The 20,760-nt window shown below is 44.9% G+C and overlaps 1 long non-coding RNA gene across 2 annotated transcripts in view; it reads right to left on the bottom strand.

The window, feature by feature from the left end:
* The window catches only part of LOC148147033 (uncharacterized), a 60,001-nt gene that overhangs the window by 24,845 nt on the left and 14,396 nt on the right, over positions 1 to 20,760 (bottom strand). For both annotated transcript variants that reach the window (XR_015760039.1, XR_015760040.1), the window contains exon 3: positions 18,553 to 18,687. This is a non-coding gene — a long non-coding RNA (uncharacterized LOC148147033). The remainder of the gene's footprint in view (positions 1 to 18,552; positions 18,688 to 20,760) is intronic.

The raw sequence follows: 20,760 nt of genomic DNA, 5'->3' as shown, positions 1-20,760 counted from the left end.
CTCGTATCAGTACTCAGGGATGAGCAACCAGTGAGCAAAACGAAGTGATGGGGAGGTCTTGCTAAAACGATGCAAGGTACAAGTCAGACCACACCGAGATGATAATGAACAGTATGCGTGCCCTAAGGAAAGACATTCTTGTATTGGAGGCAGGCCAGGGAAGGTTCACTCGGCTGATTCTGGAGATGGCGGGATATTCCAATGAGAAGAGGTGGAGTAGATTGCCCTTGAACCTATTGGGTTTTGAAGAATGGGAGAGAAATTGAATGAAACATCCAGGATTCTGAGGGGCTTTGACAGGTTCGATGTCGTTAAGTTAGAAAATCGAACAGAACAGCAGAGTAATAGGCCCTTCGGCCCACCATGGCTGTGCTGACCATGATGCTATTCTAAACTAATCCCATCTGCCTGCACATGGGCGATATCCCTCTATTCTCTGCCTGTTGATGTTTCTGTCTAAATGCCCTTCAAATGTTTGCTCTCGTTGCTACCTCTCCCGCCTCCTGAGCAGCTTCTACCCTCTCGGTAAAGACAACTGGCCTCATTCATCTCATTTAAAACTTCTCACTCTCACCTTAAACAGATGCGCCCTAGTATTTGACATTTCTACATAGGAAGGAGGATTCCAACTATCCACACTATTCACGCCTCTCCTAATGCTGTATACCAGTATCTGGTCACCCCTCAGTCTCCGATACTCACGCAAAACAATCCAACTGCATCCAACCTCCTTACAGTAAACACATTCACATCCAGGCCATATTCTTCCAACCCTCTGTTGCAACCTCCCCAAAACCTCCACATCCTTCCTGTAGCGTGGCGATGAGAACGACACGCAACCTTCCAAACATGGCCAAATGAAGTCTCATTCAGTCACAACATGACATGCAAACGTCTGTACTCAATACTGTGCCCAATAAAGGTAAGCATACCATCCACCCCCTCTCCCACCACATCCTGTTGGGTTGTTATTTTTAGGGAGCTATGGATTTGCTTCCAATGTCTCTCTGTTTATCAATGTTTCCAACTAGTCAATTAGTGCACTTCTCTCTTCCATTTGACTTCATAAATGCATCACTTCACACTTGTCCCGATGAAATTCAATTTGCCACATCTCTGCCCAACGTTCCAGCTGATCGACATAGTGCTGCAACCTTGAACACTCTTCCTCACTGTCCACAATTCCCCTAACTATCCCTATTCATTACATGCCTTTCCAAATGTCGTCTGCAAAATACTAATCAAACTGCTGACCTTTCCATCTGAATCACAGATATAAATTACACACAGACATCGCAGCACTGATCCTTGTGAAACACCATTGCCCACAGACGTCCAGTCAGAAAGTGACCACTCCACATGCCTCTGTCTCCTCTCACCAAGAAAATATTGTATCCAACTTACCAACGAGCATGGATTGTGATTTGATCTTCCAGATCCCCCTTGCTAGTTGGAAGCTGTCCATGCAAAATGACTCTATATTTTGATTCCCAGATTAAATTGGCTGTCTCACTAACGCACTGACTGTGTCCTTTCTTCACAACAAAACGGGAACTTGTTTGGTTTTTTTGTTGATCCTGCCTAATTCCCTACAACCCTTCAATAATCACATTGCTGTCATGATCATTCTGCAGCCACACCTCCACAATAACAGTTCGATCATATCTGTTCCCTTCAGTTAATGCTGTCATTCCATCTGCCTTGTTGCAAATGCATGGAGCGTGTCACCGAGAGAGGGCCTTTGAGGGATGGATAGAGGTCACAGAGTGGGAGAGATGTTTGGGGACGCGACAATGTTGCAGGGTTAAACATAGTTACAGTTGCTACAGAATGTTCACAGGAGAAAACCTTTAGAGAGATAAAGTGTCTTTGATTAGACTTCAGAGAGAGGGACGTGTGTAGGGTTGTGGATCGTTACATGGACTATGTTGATCAGGGTGTAGAAACATTCGCATGATTCCAGAACGTCGTACATTTAACAACAGTTGTGGGATCTGGAGAATATCACAGCAATAGGGAGGATGGTATGGACTGGAGAATATTACAGGGAAAGGGAGGCTGGTATGGACTGGAGAATGTTGCAACCACATGGACGATGATATACACTGGGGAATGTTGCAGGGAGAGGGAGGAAGTTGTCGAATGGATAAAGGTAGAAGGAGAGATGATTTTATGTTCTGGAAGGAGTGTCAGACAGAGTGAGTGGTGTGCATGCTGCAAGATGCGACAGGGATAGGGAAGCTTGTAGAGACTGGAGGAGAGAGTCATGGAGAGGCTTGTGAGAGACCAGGTTCACTTATGAACATAGGATGTGTTACAGTGAGCAGAGCCTTTTGCAGATATAAACAAGGATACAATGGCCACAAAGCAGTCACACCTATACATAGATATATAGGAACTGAAGGAATTGAAGAGATTACACAGACTGGGAGTGTTGTATGCAGTGGAGGAGATTAACCTGATAGGGATGGCTTTAGAGACAACAACGTTAGGAAATAATGGTGAGAGCAGGTTTCAACAATTCGGAGGATATAGACCAGAAGTAGCTTTGACAGATAGTGATGGCTGTCAGGTCTGGTGGGGGCTGCACAGTAAAGTGAATTGTAATGGCTGGAAACATTTACACAGATGGGGAGAGTATTAGTGATCGGCAGAATTCACAAAAAACGGGTCTGCAGGACACGACAGAAATCTGAAGAGTTGTATCAACTTGATCGTGTACACAGGCAGGAAAGCTTGTGGGGGTTGGAGCAGCTCAACATGATAGGGAGGGGCATGGAGACTGGAGATGTTGCAGAAAGATTACTATGTTTAATGCTTTAGAACTCTACATAAGTCTGTCCTGGTTCCTTCTTTATGTTTTGAACTGCTGTCGATACACTAAGACCATAAGACCCATGAGTGGAAGTAAGGCCATTCGGCCCATCGGGTCCACTCCGAATTCAATCATGGCTGATGGGCATTTCAACTCCACTTGCCCGCATTCTCCCCGTAGCCCTTAATTCCTTGTGACATCAAGAATTTATCAATTGCTGCCTTGAAGACATTTCGCGTCCCAGCCTCCACTGCACTCTGCGGCAATGAATTCCCCAGGCCCACCACTCTCTGGCTGAAGAAATATCTCCGCGTTTCTGTTCTGAATTTACCTCCTCTAATTCTAAGGCTGTGTCCACGGGTCCTAGTCTCCTCGACTAACGGAAACAATTTCCTAGCGTCCACCCTTTCCAAGCCATGTATTATCTTGTAAGTTTCTATTCGATCTCCCCTTAATCTTCTAAACTCCAATGAATACAATTCCAGGGATCCTCAGCCGTTCCTCATATGTTAGACCTACCATTCCAGGGATCATCTGTGTGAATCTCCTCTGGACACGCTCCAGTGCCAGTATGTCCTTCCTGAGATGTGGGGACCAAAACTGGACACAGTACTCCAAATGGGACCTAAGCAGAGCTTTATAAGTAGCACATCGGTGCTTTTATATTCCAACCCTCTTGAGATAAATGACAACATTGCATTCGCTTTCTTAATCACGGACTCAACCTACATGTTTACCTTTAGAGAATCCTCGACTAGCACTCCCAGATCCCTTTGTACTTTGGCTTTATGAATTTTCTTACCGTTTAGAAAGTAGTCCATGCTTGTATTCTTTTTTCCAAAGTGCAAGACCTCGTATTTGCTCACATTGAATTCCATCAGCCATTTCCTGGACCACTCTCCCAAACTGTCTAGATCCTTCTGCAGCCTCTCCACTTCCTCAGTACTACCTGCCTGTCCACCTAACTTTGTATCATCGGCAAATTTTGCTAGAATGTCCATAGTCTCTTTATCCAGATCATTAATATATAATGTGAACAGCTGTGGCCCCAACACTGGCTGCCATTCCGAAAAAGAACTTTTTATCCCAACTCTCTGCCTTCTGTCAGACAGCCAGTGGCTCACCTCGAACACCATAGACCCTCACCTTACTCAGCAGCCTCCCGTGTGGCACCTTATCAAAGGCCTTTTGGAAGTCTAGATAGACCACATCCACTGGGTTTCCGTGGTCTAACCTACTTGTCACCTCTTCAATGAACTCCAACAGGTTTGTCAGGCACGACCTCCCCTTACTAAATCCATGTTGACTTGTTCTAATCAGACCTTGCTCTTCCAAGAATTTAAAAACCTCATTCTTAATGAGGGATTCTAGAATTTTACCAACAACCGAGGTTAGGCTAATTGGCCTATAATTTTCCATCTTTTGTCTTGATCCTTTCTTGAACAACGGGGTTACAACAGCGATCTTCCAACCACCTGGGACTTTCCCTGACTCCAGTGACTTTTGAAAGATCTCAACCAACGCTTCCGCTATTTCCTCAGCCACTTCCCTCAGAACTCTAGGATGTAGCCCATCGGGGCCAGGAGATTTATCAATTTTAAGACCTTTTAGCTTTTCTAGCACTTTCTCTTTTGTAATGGCACTAATAGTTCTTCAGGTACTAATCCACAAGCACTTAAAATAGCCTGTTTGACATGCGCATAATCTCCTGACCACTCATGAAACAGCACTGCAAATACCTCACTGGCTCTGCCTAACAGTTTAGACTGAACTAGCTTTACCCACAAGACCTCAGGCCACTCCATCTGTCTCTCCAATTTTTCAAATGAAGTACAGAGCTCCTTGAAAGTAGAGTCACAGGTAGATAGGATAGCAAAGGCGGCACTTGGTATGCATTCCTTTATTATTCAGAGTATTGAGCAAAGAAGTTGGGAGGTCAAGTTGCGGCTGTACAGGACATTGGTTAGGCCAACTTTGGAATACCGTGTGTAATTCTGGTCTCCTTCCTATCGGAAGGATGTTATGAAACTTGAAAGGGTTCAGAAAAGATTTACAAGGATGTTGCCAGGGTTGGAGGATTTGAGCTATAGGGAGAGGCTGAACAGGCTGGGGCTGTTTTCCCTGGATTTTCAGAGGCTGAGGGGTGACCTTATAGAGGTTTACAAAATTATGAGGGGCATGGATAGGATAAATAAGCAAAGTCTTTTCACTGAATTTGGGGAGTCCAGAACTAGAAGGCATAGGTTTAGGGTGAGAGGGGAAAGATATAAAAGAGACCTAATGGGCAACGTTTTCACACAGAGGGTGGTACATGTTTGGATGAGCTGCCAGAGGAAGTGGTGGAGACTAGCACAATTCAACATTTAAAAGGCATCTGGAAGGGTACATGAATAGGAAGTGTTTGGAGGGATATGGGTCGAGTGCTGGTTGGTGCGACTGGACTGGCATGGACGTGTTGAACCGAAGGGTTTGTTTCCATGCTGTACACCTCTATGATTCTCTGACGCTAATTGCCGAAGTTTCAAATCACTGCAGGCAGTCAGACACCGAGATAGAATTGTAAGGTCTTTTGGAGGTCCCACAGTTCGGGAGGATTGCATGGACTTGATGATGTTGTACATGGAAGTAGGGTTGTCAGGACTGAAGCTGGGAACAGAGATAGAGAGAAGTGCAGGGGATTAGAGAGATATGGAGGCTAGTGGTCTCTGGTGGAAGTTCCAGGTAGAGGGATGTTTTTTGGAACTGTTGGACCTTGAAGAGATAGGTAGATTTGGAGGGGCTGGAGGGGTTTACAGAGGCATGGAGAAATGTAGTGACTGGAGCATACGGAGATGGTGAGGGCTGGAGGAGATGGAATAAGTTGGATGGACTGTAGAAACTTGGAGGGGTTCACGCAGACAAGGAGGATTGTCGCAGAGTGAGGAGTTTAAAGAGGTTGGGAGGGTGGAGCATTCTCAGTAATGATTGGTTTGGAACACAGTCCAGACTGGGGGAGGTTTCAGAATGATGAAAGGGTCGAGCAAAAGGAAGTGGTCGTAAAAATTATAGGAACATATACCTGTCACTTCGGTGCTGTGCCACTGCGGGTCATCAGGAGGACAGTTGTCCTCATTAAAATGTACAGATCCTCAGGGGAATGGACAGGGTGGATGCTGAAAGGATGCCCACTTCCCCTTATGGGAGAGAGACAAACAAGCAGACTCTGTTTGACAAAGGTGGAGAAGGGGGAGTTGTCTTTTTCTTCCAATGGCCCAAATCTCCTTCAGGTTTGTTCCCACACAGCTCAAAGGAATGCAGTGCGATAACAAAGAGCAAGGTCTTTTTGGAACTGCAGGAGATACAAGACCAAGGCCAGGTTGGAGGGACTGGAGGCAGTGAGAGAGAAGGGAGATGTTCAACAGCTGGAAGGGTTTCCAGGGAGTGGACACTGTCAGGACTGGGAAACATGACACGCTCACTCATGAGAGGGAGATGACGATATGGCACAAGGTCAAACACAGCAGGAGGATCCCAAGCTCCATACCTGTCATTTATTTATGGAGTTGCTCTCACCCAGTCTGTGCCAAGCCCCACAGAGTCAAGATTAGAGTGGTGCTGGAAAAGCACAGCAGGTCAGGCAGCATCTGAGGAGCGGAAAAATTGACATTGAGCAAAACGTCGATTTTCACGCTCCTCAGATGCTGCCTGACCTGCTGTGCTTTTCCAGCACCACTTAATCGAGACTATGATCTCCAGCATCTGCAATTCTCAATTTTGCAACATACAAACAGCATGAGGTTTCCCAGCTGTTGGTGCTCAGGGCCCAGTGCACTCACCTCTGAACATTCTCCAGAAACACTGTGTCCTAGCCGACATAAATGGTAAATTGACACTCAACTAAGCAAAGATTATCTGCACTCAGATTCCCTGGTGATACAACCCTCTGAGTGATTGTCTGCAGAGAACTACAGAATCCACGAATCTCCATTGCATGGGTCAGGGTCAATGACAAAAGTTTGATTCTTTTAAAAATCACAACTCCTCAATTCCTGCATTTCACATAACTGCCATTTAAAAATATTAAAATAAAGAACATTCTAAATGAAGGCTTTGATTAAGTGAGCTGTGGTCAGTCATGTAGATCTGGAGGTTACCACAATGTACAGACAGTGCTTTCTATCAGGTCAGTGTCAGGCACACAGACAGAATGAGCAAATAGATTCACATCTGAATTCACATCTCCCATCCTGGCAATCTGAAGCTGTGCTCACCCGTTCTGGTAAAGATCTCTAGAAAAAGGACATCAGAGCCAGAAGACTGGAGGTTGGCTATCGTGTTGCTACTATTTTAGAAAAGGCAGTAAAGAAAAGCCGGGAAACTAAATGCTGTTGAGCCTGACATCGGTGGGCAAGTTGCTGGAGGGAATCGTAAGGGACAGGATGTACATGTATTTGAAAAGGCAAGGACTGATTAGGGACAGTCAACATTGCTTTGTGAGTGGGAAATCATGTCTCACAAACTTGATTGAGATTTTTGAAGAAGTAACATAGAGGATTGATGAGGGCAGAGCGGTGGATGTGATCTATATGGACTTCAGTCAGGCGTTCAACAAGGTTCCCCATGGGAGCCTGGTTAGCAAGGTTAGATCTCATGGAATATAGGGAGAACTAGCCAATTAGTACAAAACTGGCTCAAAGGTAGAAGACAGAGGGTGGTGGTGGAGGGTTGGTTTTCAAACTGGAGGCCTGTGAACAGTGGATGCCACAAGGATCAGTGCTGGGTCCAATACTTTGTATTGTTTACATGAATGATTTGGATGTGAGCATGAGAGGTATAGTTTGTAAGTGTCCATTTGGCAACAAAATTGGAGGTGTAGTCATCAGCGAAAAAGGTTACTTCCGATTACAACAGGATCTGGACCAGATGAGCCAATGGCCTGAGAATTAGCAGATGGAGATTAATTCAGATAAATGCGAGGTGCTGTATTTTGCAAAAGCAAATCTTTGCAGGACTTATACACTTAATGGTAAGGTCTGACAAAGTGTTGCTGAATATAGTAAAAATTGGAGTGCAGGTTCATAGCTCCTTGAAAGCAGAGTCACAGGTAGGTAGGATAGTGAAGAATGCATTTGGTATGCTTTCTTTTATTGGTCAGAGTATTGAGTACAGGAGTTGGGAGGTCATGTTGTGGCTGTGCAGGACATTGGTTAGGTCACTTTTGGAATATTGTGTGCAATTTTGGTGACCTTCCTATCGGAAGGATGTTGTGAAACTTGAAAGGGTTCAGAATATATTTACAAGGATGTTGCCAGGATTGGAGGGGTTGAGCTAGAGGGAGAGGCTGAATACGCTGGGGCTGTTTTTCCCTGGAGTGTCAGAGGCTGAGGGGTGACCTTATTGTGGTTTATAAAATCATGAGGGGCATGGAGAGGGTAAAGAGACAAAGTCTTTATCCTTTGGTGTGGTAGTCCAGAACTGGAGGGCATAGGTTTATGTTTAGAGGGGAAAGATATAAAAAAGACTTAAGGAGCATTTTTCCCCCGCGGAGGGTGCTACGTGTATGGAATGAGTTGTCAGAGGAGTGGTGGAGGCTGAAACAAAGGCATCTGATGGGTATATGATAGGAAGGGTTTGCAAGAATATGGGCCAGGTGCTGGTAGGTGGGACTAGATTGGGTTGGAATATCTGGTCGGCATGGACGGGTTGGACTGAAGGGTCTGTTTCCATGCTGTACATCTCTATGATTCGAAGAGGGGCTGAATGGTCCAATCAAAAATTATCTGTGGTTCAAATCATAACATCCTTCAGTTTCTGTAATCCATTCTTGGTTCCATCTTGCAGGCTCTATGAATCCCGCTCCCTCTACACTCCTACAGGACCCACGTCCCTTCCCATGTTTGCACCATCCTCCAGGTTCTGCAGCCCTTCCTACCTCTGTAACATGGCCCGGACTCGACAACTCTTCCTTCCTCTGCAGTGTTCCCCAGAAGGGCATTTACAGAGTTAGGGAGGGATATTGGGACTGGAGGATTTTGCAGGTATTAGGAATATAGGGACTTGAGGAGGTTTCACAGTTTATGAGTGTTGCAGGGACTGGAGGAAGTTACAAAGATAGGGATGGTTTCACATTGGAGGATTCTGAAGGAAAAAAATAGTTTACATGGTTAAAGGCAGGATACTTAGCAGTGTGCACGAACAGAGGGTTCTTGTGTCCCTGAAGTTACCACCCCAAGTTGAGAGGGTATTAAGAAGGCATATGGTGCGTTGGCTTTCGTTAGCGGGGGATTGAGTTTAAGAGATCCAGGATTTTGCTGCAGATCTATAGAGCCCCAATTACACCACACTTGGAATACTGTGAACAGTTCTGTTCACCTCATTATAGGAAGGATGTAGAAGCTTTAAAGACAGTGCAGAGGATACTTAGCAAGATGCTGTCTGCACTGGAGGGCATGCCAATTGAAGTTAGGTTGTGGAAGCTAGGGTTTTTCTGATCGTAGTGAAGAAGGAAGAATGGTGACATGATAGAGGTGTACAAGGCAATGAGAGGCATCGATCGTGTGGATAACCAGAGACAACTTCCCATGGCAAAATGGCTAGCACAAGGGGATTATTTTTAAGGCAATTGGCGGAAGATTTAGCTTAGATATCAGAGGTACGTTATTTACACAGAGTGTGGTGGGTGCGTGGAATGGACTGCCAGCCGTGGTAGTAGATTCAGACACATTATGGACACCTAAGCAACTCTTCCATAGGCACAGCGATTATAGCAAAATATAGGGTATGTAGGTTAGTCTTAAGAGTAGGATAAAAGGTCAGCACTATATCGAGGGCTGAAGGGCTTGTACTGGGCTGTCCTATTCTATGTTCTAAATAGCGAGGGTTATGAAGGCAGGAAGAGGTTTCGGAAAGCTGAAGAGGATGTGGTCTGAATGAAGAGACACAAAGAGGAGGCGTTGCTAAGGTTGTAAGAGGTAACAGAGACAGAGGGTTGTGGGGACTGGTGGTGGTTTCACAGGGAGGGAGGAGCATCGAGTCACAAGAGGTTACAGAAATGTGGAAAGCTGTAGGGCCTACAGGGGTTTCATGGAGCTAGGGACGTTGGGAGGGATGGATCAGTTTGGTAAGGATGTTGGTAGATTGGGGTGTTTTACACAGACAGGAATGTTTCAGGTGAATGGAGCTGAGTACAGAGATAAAGTGGGTTGTACTGATTGGAAAACCAAACAGACATATGGAGGGTAGTCGTGACTGAAGATGTTTATAGATACAGGAAGGCTGAGGTTCTGCAGGTTATTTAGATATGGAGGGTGTGGAATCATACAGATTTTCCATGTGATAAAGACAGCAATTTTGGTTGGAGACAGTTTCACAGATTAGGGAGCATTAGTAACCTCCTCCAGTTTGGTCAAAGTGGGAAGGGTTGGAGGGAAGGGTGATGTTTACACATGTAAGAGCTGGAGAAGATTATGGGAATGAGTAGATGGATGGAGACACTGGAGGAGCTCACATTGACAGGGTGGTTGCTGGCAATGAAAATATATCACAGATAGAGGGTCTTGTAGGAACTGGATTGGAAGAGTCACAGGCATTGGAATGACTTCTGCAGATTGGGAGTATGACAGGGACTGAGAGGATTGTAGGGTCTCCACAGATTGAGCATGTCTTTAAGAATAGAAGAGTTTATGTAGATACGGAAATCTTAAACCCAATGCATGCAGTCTTCATTTCAAGACCAGAGCCTTATTATCCCACATCAGCCAACGATCCCTAACCCTGCCAGCGTTTCCCTTTATGCCAATGGGGCATTCGGGTCCTGGATTCTTGAGATCACACTTTGAAAAGTCTCCCATTTGCCAGTTGTTCCTTTTCCTTCAAACAGACCCACCCGATCGATTAGAATCATAATATGGAGGTGCCGGTGTCGGACTGGGGGTGGACAAAGTTAAAAATCACCCGACACTCAGTTCCAATTGTTAATTCCAATTTTTAAAACATATATTCATTTAAATATATATGTTTATTTGAAAGCACTAGCTGTCAGAGCACTGCTTCTTCATCAGGTGGTTGTGGAGCACAATCCTAAGGTACAGGATGGCAGTGTCATGGAATATAATATCAAACAAATTTAGTTTAAGCCTTTCATCTTTACAGTGATGACCAGCGCTTCCAAAGCGAGTTGGATTATAACTGGGCGTTGTGCAATTTTAAATTCACGGCATTGACGCTAGCCAGATCCTGCAGAATGGCCCCAAACCTGGGCCTGTTTCAGTTGTCCTCTTCAATTTGTGGACCTGCTGATCTTTTTCCATAAGTATATTAAAACGAAGACAGTTATGGGCACTGGACCCAAAGTGCTCTCTGAATGACACTTCACTCACTTGCCCGACCACGTTTTCTGAGGGGAGGTCCAGTGTTGCACCTGCCTGAGTAGAGTAGGGCCCTCTGCATATTGATTTAGGAACCTTCCTTGGACACATTTGAAAAATTGCCCTCCATCCAGGTCTTCTTATACTCTAGGTGGCCCAGTCAGTACAGGGAATATTAAAATCTCCAGCCTGCACTCCTCTATTATTCCTATAGTTATCTGCAATCTCTCTACACATCTGCTCCTCTGGTATCTGTTGGGTCTACAACAGTCTACAATACAGTCCCAACAAAGTGACCACCCCCTTCTTCTTTCTAACTTCTAACCATGTGGAATTTTAAATGAATATATGTTTTAAAAATTGGAATTAACAATCCATAAATAAGTATTGATAAAAATCCAAACACTTGACCTTCAGAGAAAGACAACAGTTCACTCTCATGTGGTCTGCACGACATACCCACAGCAAAATGTTTGTCTCTCAATTACCCTGTGAAATGAGCGAGCCAGCTGCTTAGCTCAAGGGCAGCAAGGGATGGGCAATAAAGGCTGGTCAGCCAGAGACACCCACATCCCATACCTGATTTTTAAAAAAATCCATTCAGATTGGTCCCAGCACAGTTCCAGTGGAACATGTCTGGCCAATCACGTTGGTAGATTTATGGACAGGGCTTTAAACTGACAGAGAGGATGCAGGGACAGGCTTCAGGTGAAAGGAGCTTTCCAAATCCAAAGAGAAAACGTGAAGCATCAGAGCAGCACGGGGAATGAGAGCGAAGACAACAGAAAGGAACAGGATGGGACAAAGTTTAACTAAAACTGTAGATCAGCAAATCCATTTGTGACAGGAAATTGTGGGAACGAGTAAATTATGTTTTTTTATTAATGGACAAAGTCTCTGCAACAAGGTAGATGGATTTGTGACACAGAGATAAAAGGGATTTAGACACCAGGGAGATGTGGTTACAGGGCGAACAAAAGGTGCAACATAAATATTCAATGGTTCACAACCTTGTGCAAACTCAGGCAAAATGGGCAACGCTAACAATGATGGGTAACAAAGGCATTACAGAGGAAGCATTTGGCATCAAATCATGGAGTAGAGTCAGTCTGAATGTAAATTCTGGCTACTACTTGCCAAGGACACAAGCAACAGAACAGTTTTAGGCCACCAAACAGCATTTCATGGCTCGTCACTGCAATAAATAGGAATTCATTGGAATTTTTAATAAAGGCATGGTGAACATTTAGTGAAATGTCAATATTCACAAAGTCTGGGACAATCACACTGACAACAGTGATATTGGAAGAGGAGTTCAGAAAATTTTTTTCAGTGTTTCTGAGAATAACACATTGTGCAACTGGCGAGGGACGTAACTGTCTCAGAGCGACTGTTGTGTGATAAAACTTAGTGAATGAGTAATGTCACCTGGAGAGATCCTCTGGGAAATTGTGATAAAGTTCAGTTTAAAGAACTATAAAGTTTTAAAGTGAAACACAAAAAGGACAAGCTACAACTAGAAACAAAAATAGCCAATTACATGAGCTTGATGGAGAACTGACCAAGATAAACAGGCTGAACAGACTGAAATATGTGCCTGTAAATGAACAGTGGAAAACATTTGAAGGAGCTGTGTAAAATACTCAACAAAAGGACATTCCACTGAAACAGACAAAAACTCAGCAAGAAATCCCCACCGGTCCCTCACTCAGGACAAAATGGATCATATTAGATTATTAGGCTGCGAAGATCACCACAAAGTACTTAAAATCCTGAAGTAAGAGAGAGTTTTAGAGTAAGTTTTAAAGGGATTGCAATGGGTCTGCTAGCAGGAGGAGGGCAATGGGAAGGGAAATCGTTGTCAAGGTTTATTGACACGATACGAACATGGAGACGTGAAGGTGCTGGAGGTGGTGAGAGTGTTACAGAGAGGGGCCAGGGCCTGAACGGTGTTACAAAGCCAGTATGAATTGCTGCAGTTGGAGGGGATTGCAGAGGTAGGGAGGGACATATGTATTTTTATTGATTCATTCATGGGATGTGGGTGTCACTGCCTAGACCAGCATTCTTTGACCCCATGCTAATTACCCAGAGATTGCTGGGGCCCTGGTGGATATATTTAATACTTTGCTGGCCACAGGTGAAATGCTGAATGACTGGAGGATCGCTAATGTGGTTCCTTTGTTCAAGAAGGGCAGCAGGGGTAGGCCAGGTAATTACAGAGCAGATAGCCTGGCAGCAGGGGGAGGGAAATTATTGGAAACAATTGTGAGGATAAACCGACACTTAAAGGTAAGGATCAACTCGGTTTAGTCATCACGGATTTGGCAGAGGAGGATACTGTCTGAGGAATTCAGTTCAGTTTTTTTTGAAATGGTGCTTAAGTATATTGATGAGGGCAGTGCAGATGATGTGGTTTACATGGGCTTGACTAAGTCCTTAAACAAGATCCAACATGGAAGGCTGGTCCAAAAGGACTGGATTACAAGGCAAGTTGGCAAATTGGATGCAAAATTGGTGGATAGCATACTTTCACCACCAGGTGTACCACAGGGATCTGTGCAGGAACCATTGAACATTAATAACTCGGATGTGAAAGCAGAAGGTATCGTTAGTCGGTTTGCGGATGACATGAAAGGTAAGGGTGTTGTTCACAGTGAGGGGGATGGTCTCAGGCTACAGTCTGATGTCGATTGGATGATAATCTAAGCAAAGTTTAGGTCTGATCGAAGTGAGGTAACACTCTGTGGGAGGTACGATAAGCGAAAGACAGACATAATGAACGGTAGGTCCTTGCGGAGTACTGAGGAATACAGGAACCTTGGTGGACAAGTCCATAGATCCCTGAAGGTGTCAGCACAGGGAGACAGGGTGGGAAAGGCACCTCAACTGAGAGCGGGAGAGGGACCCATATCCTGGTGGGGTGAATTGCGAGAGATGCTTGAGAGGATATAACCTCGTCTGGCAGGGTGTTGGACCTTAAATAAATATAAGGCCAGAAAGAAGATTGAGGCTGGTACATGAGTTAAAGACAGCAATTTCAGCAGACAAGGCAGGCAAGAACATAGCAGGGAATGGAGGAAAACTGATGATTAAACTGCATTTATTTCAATGCAAGGGGCCTGACAGCTAAGGAAGATTAACTCAAGGCATGGATTGGAACATGGGACTGGGAGATTATAGTTATTACAGAAACACAGCTGAGGGAGGGGCAGGACTGGCAGCTCATTGTTTCAAGGTAGAGATGCTACAGGAAGGGGAGGCAAGAGAGGACACGTGGTCGTGGGTTTTGATTGCATGAATCATCCCAGCAGTACTTAGAGAGGATATTCCTGTGGGATCACCCAGTGAAGCTATGTTAGTGGAACTGAGAAATAAGAATGGGTCATCATCTTGATACGATCAACTGCTGACCCCGAATAATCTGTGGCAGACTGAGGAACAAATATGTCAGGACATCTTAAATATCAATCATAATAATAAGGCTGTTATGGTACGGATTTTGAACTTTCCAAACCTAGACTGGGACAGCCAGTGTTCAGGGTTTGTAAGGGAGAAAATTGGTAATTTTATTCCAGAAAACTCCCAATCAATATGTAAATGGCCTGAAAAGAGAAAGGGGCAAAACCTGACGTCCACTTGGGAATTAAGGTAGGGAAAGGGACTGAGGTGTGAGTGGGAAAGCATTTTGCCAAAGTGACCACAGTTGTAGTAGTTTGAAAATAGCTTTGGAAAAGGACAGGCCTGGTCCACAGGTTCAAGTTATAAAATGGGGCCTGACCAATCTTGATCGTATTAGCCAGGAACTTTCAAAATGTGATTGGGGAAGGGAATTATTTACAGGAAAAGGGTAGTTTGGCAAGTGAGAATATTTTAAAAGTGAGATAAACTGATCGATCACCACCAGCATGTTCCTGTTTGTGTGCAGGTCAGTGCTGACAACATTCGGAAACACTGGCTGTCTATTGAGTGTCTGGTCAAGGAAAAGGGGGCACATGTCAGGTATAGCCAGCTGCATCAAGGGAATCCCTGAGGATATACAGGGACAGTAGGAATACACTTTGAGTAGAAAACAGGAATGGAGAAAGGCTAAATGAAATAGCCTCAGCAGAGAAGGAAAGGGGAATCCAAAAGTGATTGTATCAGTATATTAAGAGTGCACAAGTAACTCAGGACAAAATAGTGTCCATTAAAGATCAATGAGGCCATCGAACTGCAGGATATTTGCTAAGATCCAAAACAATTTTTTCACTCCAGAACTTACTGTGGAGAAAGACTGGGGAACTCAGGGAACAAGAGTAATACATTAGACCACAATTGGAGTTCTCTGCAATTCCAGTCTCTCTGCTACAGGAAGGATGTTGTGAAACTTGAAAGGGCTCAGAAAAGATTAACAAGATATTGGGTTGTTGGTGAATAAGCTGGGGTAACTGTCACTGGAGAATCGGAGACTGAGGGATGTCCTTACAGAGGTTTATATGAACATGAGCGGTATGGATAGGGTAAACATTCAAGGCCTTTTCCCAGAAGTTGGGGAGTCCAAAACTAGAGGGCATAGGTTTAAGGTTAGAGGTGAATGGTTTACAGAGGGACTGAAGGGACAGCTTCTTTACACACATGGTGATGTGTGTATGGAATGAGCTGAGAGAGAAGGTAATGGAGACTGATACAATTACAACATTTAAAAGGTGTCTGGATGGGCGTCTGAATAGTTATGGTGTAGACGCATATGGGCCAAATGCTGGAAAAGGGAATGGGATTTATTTAGATCTTCTGGTAAGCCTGGACGAGTTGAGGACCGAAGGGTCTATTTCTATGCTGTATATCTCTATGACTTGAAAAGAGTGCACGTTATAGAAGAGGTGGTGCTGGAGGTTTTAAAACACAAAGCTATGGCAAGTCCGAGAACCTGATTAGGTGTATCACAGGACACTGTGGGATGTTAGGGTAGAAATTGTGGAGCCCCTAGCAAAGGTATGTGTACTACTGACAGCCATGTGTGATGGGCTGGCAGGCTGGAGGGTGGCATCATGGACAGTGAAGGAGGTTTTCTGAGATTACAAAGGGATCTTGATGAAGTGAGTGAATGGGCTGAAAAACTAGAGATGGAATTCAATCTGAATAAATACGAGGTAATGCATTTTGTAAAAAAAAACAAGGGTAGAGCTTATACAATTAATGTTAAGGCTTCGGTTAGTGTTTTAGAGCAGAGGGACCTCTGGGTTCAGCTACATAATTCTTGAAGCTTGCAATCACAGAATGGATAAGACAGTGCTTGGCATGCCTGACTATTGCTCAGTCCATTGAGTGGAGGATTTGGGATGTCATGTTGAGATTGCACAGACATTTGTGAGGAGAAAGTGAGGTCTGCAGATGCTGGAGATCAGAGCTGAATATGTGTTGCTGGAACAGCGCAGCAGGTCAGGCAGCATCCAGGAACAAGAGAATCGACGTTTCGGGCATAAGCCCTTCTTCAGGAATGAGGAAAGAGACATTTGTGAGGCCTGTTCTGCAATACTCTGTCCATTTCTGGTCGCCCAGTTAACATGGAGGATATTATTAAGCTGCAGGGCGTTCAGAAGAGATTTACCAGGATATTGCTGGGTATGGAAAGCTTGAGTTCTGAAAAATGGCTGGATCGGCTGAGTCTTTTTTCACTGGAGCCTGGAGGTTGAGACATGATGCTATAAAGATTTATGAAAAAAAATGAGATATATAGGTCGATTTCATGGCAGTTGCCTTTTCCCCAGGATGGGGGAGTCTCAAGAGGCGGGGTCACATTTTTAAGGTTAGAGGAGAGAGATGTTCAAAAAAAGATATGGGGCAATTTATTACACAGAGGGTGGTTTGAGTGTGGAATGAACTTCCTGAGAAAGGGGCTGATGTGGGTACAATTACAACATTTAAAAGATATTTGGATAAACAGGTGAATAGGGAAGGGTTAGAGTGATTTGGGCCATCTTCAGACAGCTGGGAAGAGTTTAGTTTTAGATTATGGTGAATATCAACTGAAGGGTCAGTTTTCATGCTGCATGGCTCTATGACAAGAATATGTTTTATTCCATTATTGAAGAAAGGATCAGGGCTGGGTCCACGGATGTGCATCATCTACAGAAACGATTTGGTTCAAAATATAGGAGTGATTGTGCGAATGTTTGTTGATGATCAAATGAATGGTGTCGTGGGCAGTAAATACGGTTATCAAAGAGGATCGTGACCAACTGGGACAGTGGACCAAGGAATGAAAGATGGAGTTTAATTCAGCTGTTGGATTTTGTTAAGACAAACCATGGAGGACGAATACAGTTAATGGAAGGGCTCTGGGCAGTATTGTCCAACAGAGAGAGACAGAGAGAGTGAGCAAGAGGTGCAGTTACATTGTTCCTTGGAAGTGGCATACCAGGTGGACAGGGCGGGGAAAGCGGCATTTGGCACATTTGCCAACATTGGCCAGCACTTTGTTACATACATTAGAGATATTTGTAACATTGTCCTAAATATTTCCCTTGGGCAGAGGAGGCCACGGGGTGACCTTATAAAGTTTTACAAAACCATGCGGGGCCTAAGAATGGTGAATATCCAAGGGTAGGTGAGTCCAAAACTAGAGGGTATAAACGGGAGATGAGAGAGCAAGGATTTAAAGAGTTTGAGCTGAGGGGGAACATTATACACAGGGGATTGTGCACAGACAGAACGGACTGCCAGGGCGACATGGGAGAAAAGACATTTGGGCAGATACATTGAGAGGGGAAGGTTTGAAGAGATAAGGGCCAAATGCAGGGAAATGAGACTCGTTCAGTTTAGGTAACATGGGCAGCATTGAGGAGTTGGTCCACAGGTTCTGTTTCCGTGCTGTATCACTCTGTATCCAGTTAAAGAGGATTACAGTACCGAAATAAGGCATGCTGTCGACACTGCAACAAGTTACAGCGATAGGGACGGCAATCTGGATTGCAGGACATCTCAAATATTTAGAGGGACTAATCGGGAATGGAGCAGGTTACAGGGACAACTACTGCTATAGGAGTTAAACATGACTGAAGACACTGGTGCACAAGCCATGCCACAGATACAGCGTTGCAGAGTAGTGAGTCTTAGTACAGTGTTGGAGGGAGAACGCAGAACAGAAAGATCCCAGGCAGCATTCCCAACCTCTTGTCGGAGGCCTGCTTTAACCTCTGTTGTCCTGATGCTCACTAAGACAGCGCCGGCCTGGATTGATAACTCTGAACTCTCGATGCTGTCTCAGTGCAACATAGGTTAAAGTAGATGTGGTGATTGAGTCCGGGGTGTGCCTGTACTGTGCTCCCCTCCAGCACTGTATCTATATCATGTCTTGTTAGCCGATGCTTGGAACCCGCTCATTGCTCTCTGCACTCTGAGTGATCTTACCTCACTGCAGGATTTATTGAAGGCTTCAGATCTCCCTGCCCTTTGTCTCTCTGGCTGACCAATCATCTTCAATGGGGTGATGGATGAGACATCCGGCAGTTGGGGAGTCTATTAGGTCAGGAACTTCCTGAGTATCTGCAGGAGACAGAGAGATAGACGGAATGGGAAATTAGACTGATGCAGTGAGGGTTACACAAGGAGAATGGAAATGAGCCCCACAGATATCTGGAAAATCCCAAACTCCATCCCTGGCCTGTGCTGTTGCGTCTCTCTGGAGTAGAGAATTCTGTTGGCTCAGGATCTGGAGCAGCTGCAAGAGCGAGAGACACTGACAGAGGCAGCAATTAGACCCACACAGTGAGGGATACCACATGGAGAGAGACTGAGTGATATCACTGGAGTGCTGGAAGACTTCAGGATCACACAATAATGTTGGAATCGAACCTGGGACCCTGGTGCTGTGAGGCAGGAGTGCTAATCACTGAGCCACCGTGCCGCCCACTTGTCCTTTCAACAACGAGATCCGATCATCCTCACGTGGTCTGCACGACATACCCACAGCAAAGTGTTTGCATCTCAATTGCCCTCTGAAATGGCCAAGCAAGCTACTCAGCTCAAGGGTAGCTAGGGCTGGGCAATAAAGGCTGGTCAGCCAGAGACACCCACATCCCCCACCTGATTTATAAACAAATCCAATAGGATGATCCCACTGGAACCGTGCTGGGACCAGTGTCATGGCCAATCATGTCAGTAGGTTTAAGGACAGGGCTTTAAACTGACAAAGAGGATGCAGGAACAGGGTCCAGGTGAAAGGAACTTTCCAAATCCAAAGAGAAAAGGTGAAGCATCGGAACAGTATGGGGATGTGGCTGAAGGCAATCAGAAAGGAACAGGATGGGACAGCGATTAACTAAAACTGTACATCAGTGAACAGGTTTGCGACAGGAAATTGTGGGAAAGAGTAAATCATGTTTTTTTTGAATGGACGAAATCTTATCAATAAGGCAGATGGATTTGTGACACTGAGATAAAAGCGGTTTAGACACCAGAGAGATATGGTTACAGGGTGAACAAAAGGTGGACATAAATATTCAATGGATCGCAACCTTGTGGAAACTCAGGCAAAATGGGTAACACGAACAATAATGGATAAGAAAGGGATTACAGAGAAAGCATTTGGTCTCAGGTTATGAAGTAGAGTCAGTCTGAATGTAAATTCTAGCGACTACTTGCCGAGGACACAAGCAGCAGAACAGTTTTAGCCACCGAACAGCATTTCATAGAACATAGAAGAATACAGCGCAGTACAGGCCCTTCGGCCCTCGATGTTGCGCCGATCCAAGCCCACCTAACCTACACTAGCCCACTATCCTCCATATGCCTATCCAATGCCCGCTTAAATGCCCATAATGAGGGAGAGTCCACCACTACTACTGGCAGGGCATTCCATGAACTCACGACTCGCTGAGTAAAGAACCTACCCCTAACATCTGTCCTATACCTACCCCCCCCCCCCCCCCCCCCCCCTCAATTTAAAGCTATGCCCCCTTGTAATAGCTGACTCCATACGTGGAAAAAGATTCTCACTGTCGACCCTATCTAAACCCCTAATCATCTTATACACCTCTATCAAGTCACCCCTAAACCTTCTTTTCTCCAATGAAAACAACCCCAAGTGCCTCAGCCTTTCCTCATACGATCTTTCTACCATACCAGGCAACATCCTGGTAAACCTCCTCTGCACCCGTTCCAGTGCCTCCACATCCTTCCTATAGTATGGCGACCAAAACTGCACACAATACTCCAGATGGTAGTGTGGAGAGTCTTATACAACTGCAACATGACCTCAGTACTCCAGAACTCAATTCCTCTACCAATAAAAGCCAGTACGCCATATGCCTTCTTCACCGCACTATTTACCTGGGTGGCAACTTTCAAAGATTTGTGTACATGGACACCAAGATCCCTCTGCGCATCCACACTACCAAGTATCCGACCGTTAGCCCAGTACCCCATCTTTTTGTTACTCTTACCAAAGTGAATCACCTCACACTTAGCTACATTGAACTCCATTTGCCACCTTTCTGCCCAGTTCTGCAGCTTATCTATATCCCGCTGTAACCTGCCACATCCTTCCTCACTATCAACAACTCCTCCGACTTTTGTATCATCCGCAAACTTGCTCACCAAACCTTCTAACCCCTCCTC

The sequence above is a fragment of the Chiloscyllium plagiosum genome, unplaced genomic scaffold (genome assembly GCF_037043375.1).
Source record: "Chiloscyllium plagiosum isolate Xiang-an unplaced genomic scaffold, Cpla_swu_hap1 HiC_scaffold_18, whole genome shotgun sequence".
Taxonomy (NCBI): Eukaryota; Metazoa; Chordata; class Chondrichthyes; order Orectolobiformes; family Hemiscylliidae; genus Chiloscyllium; species Chiloscyllium plagiosum.
This window is presented reverse-complemented; position numbering and strand designations above follow the sequence as displayed.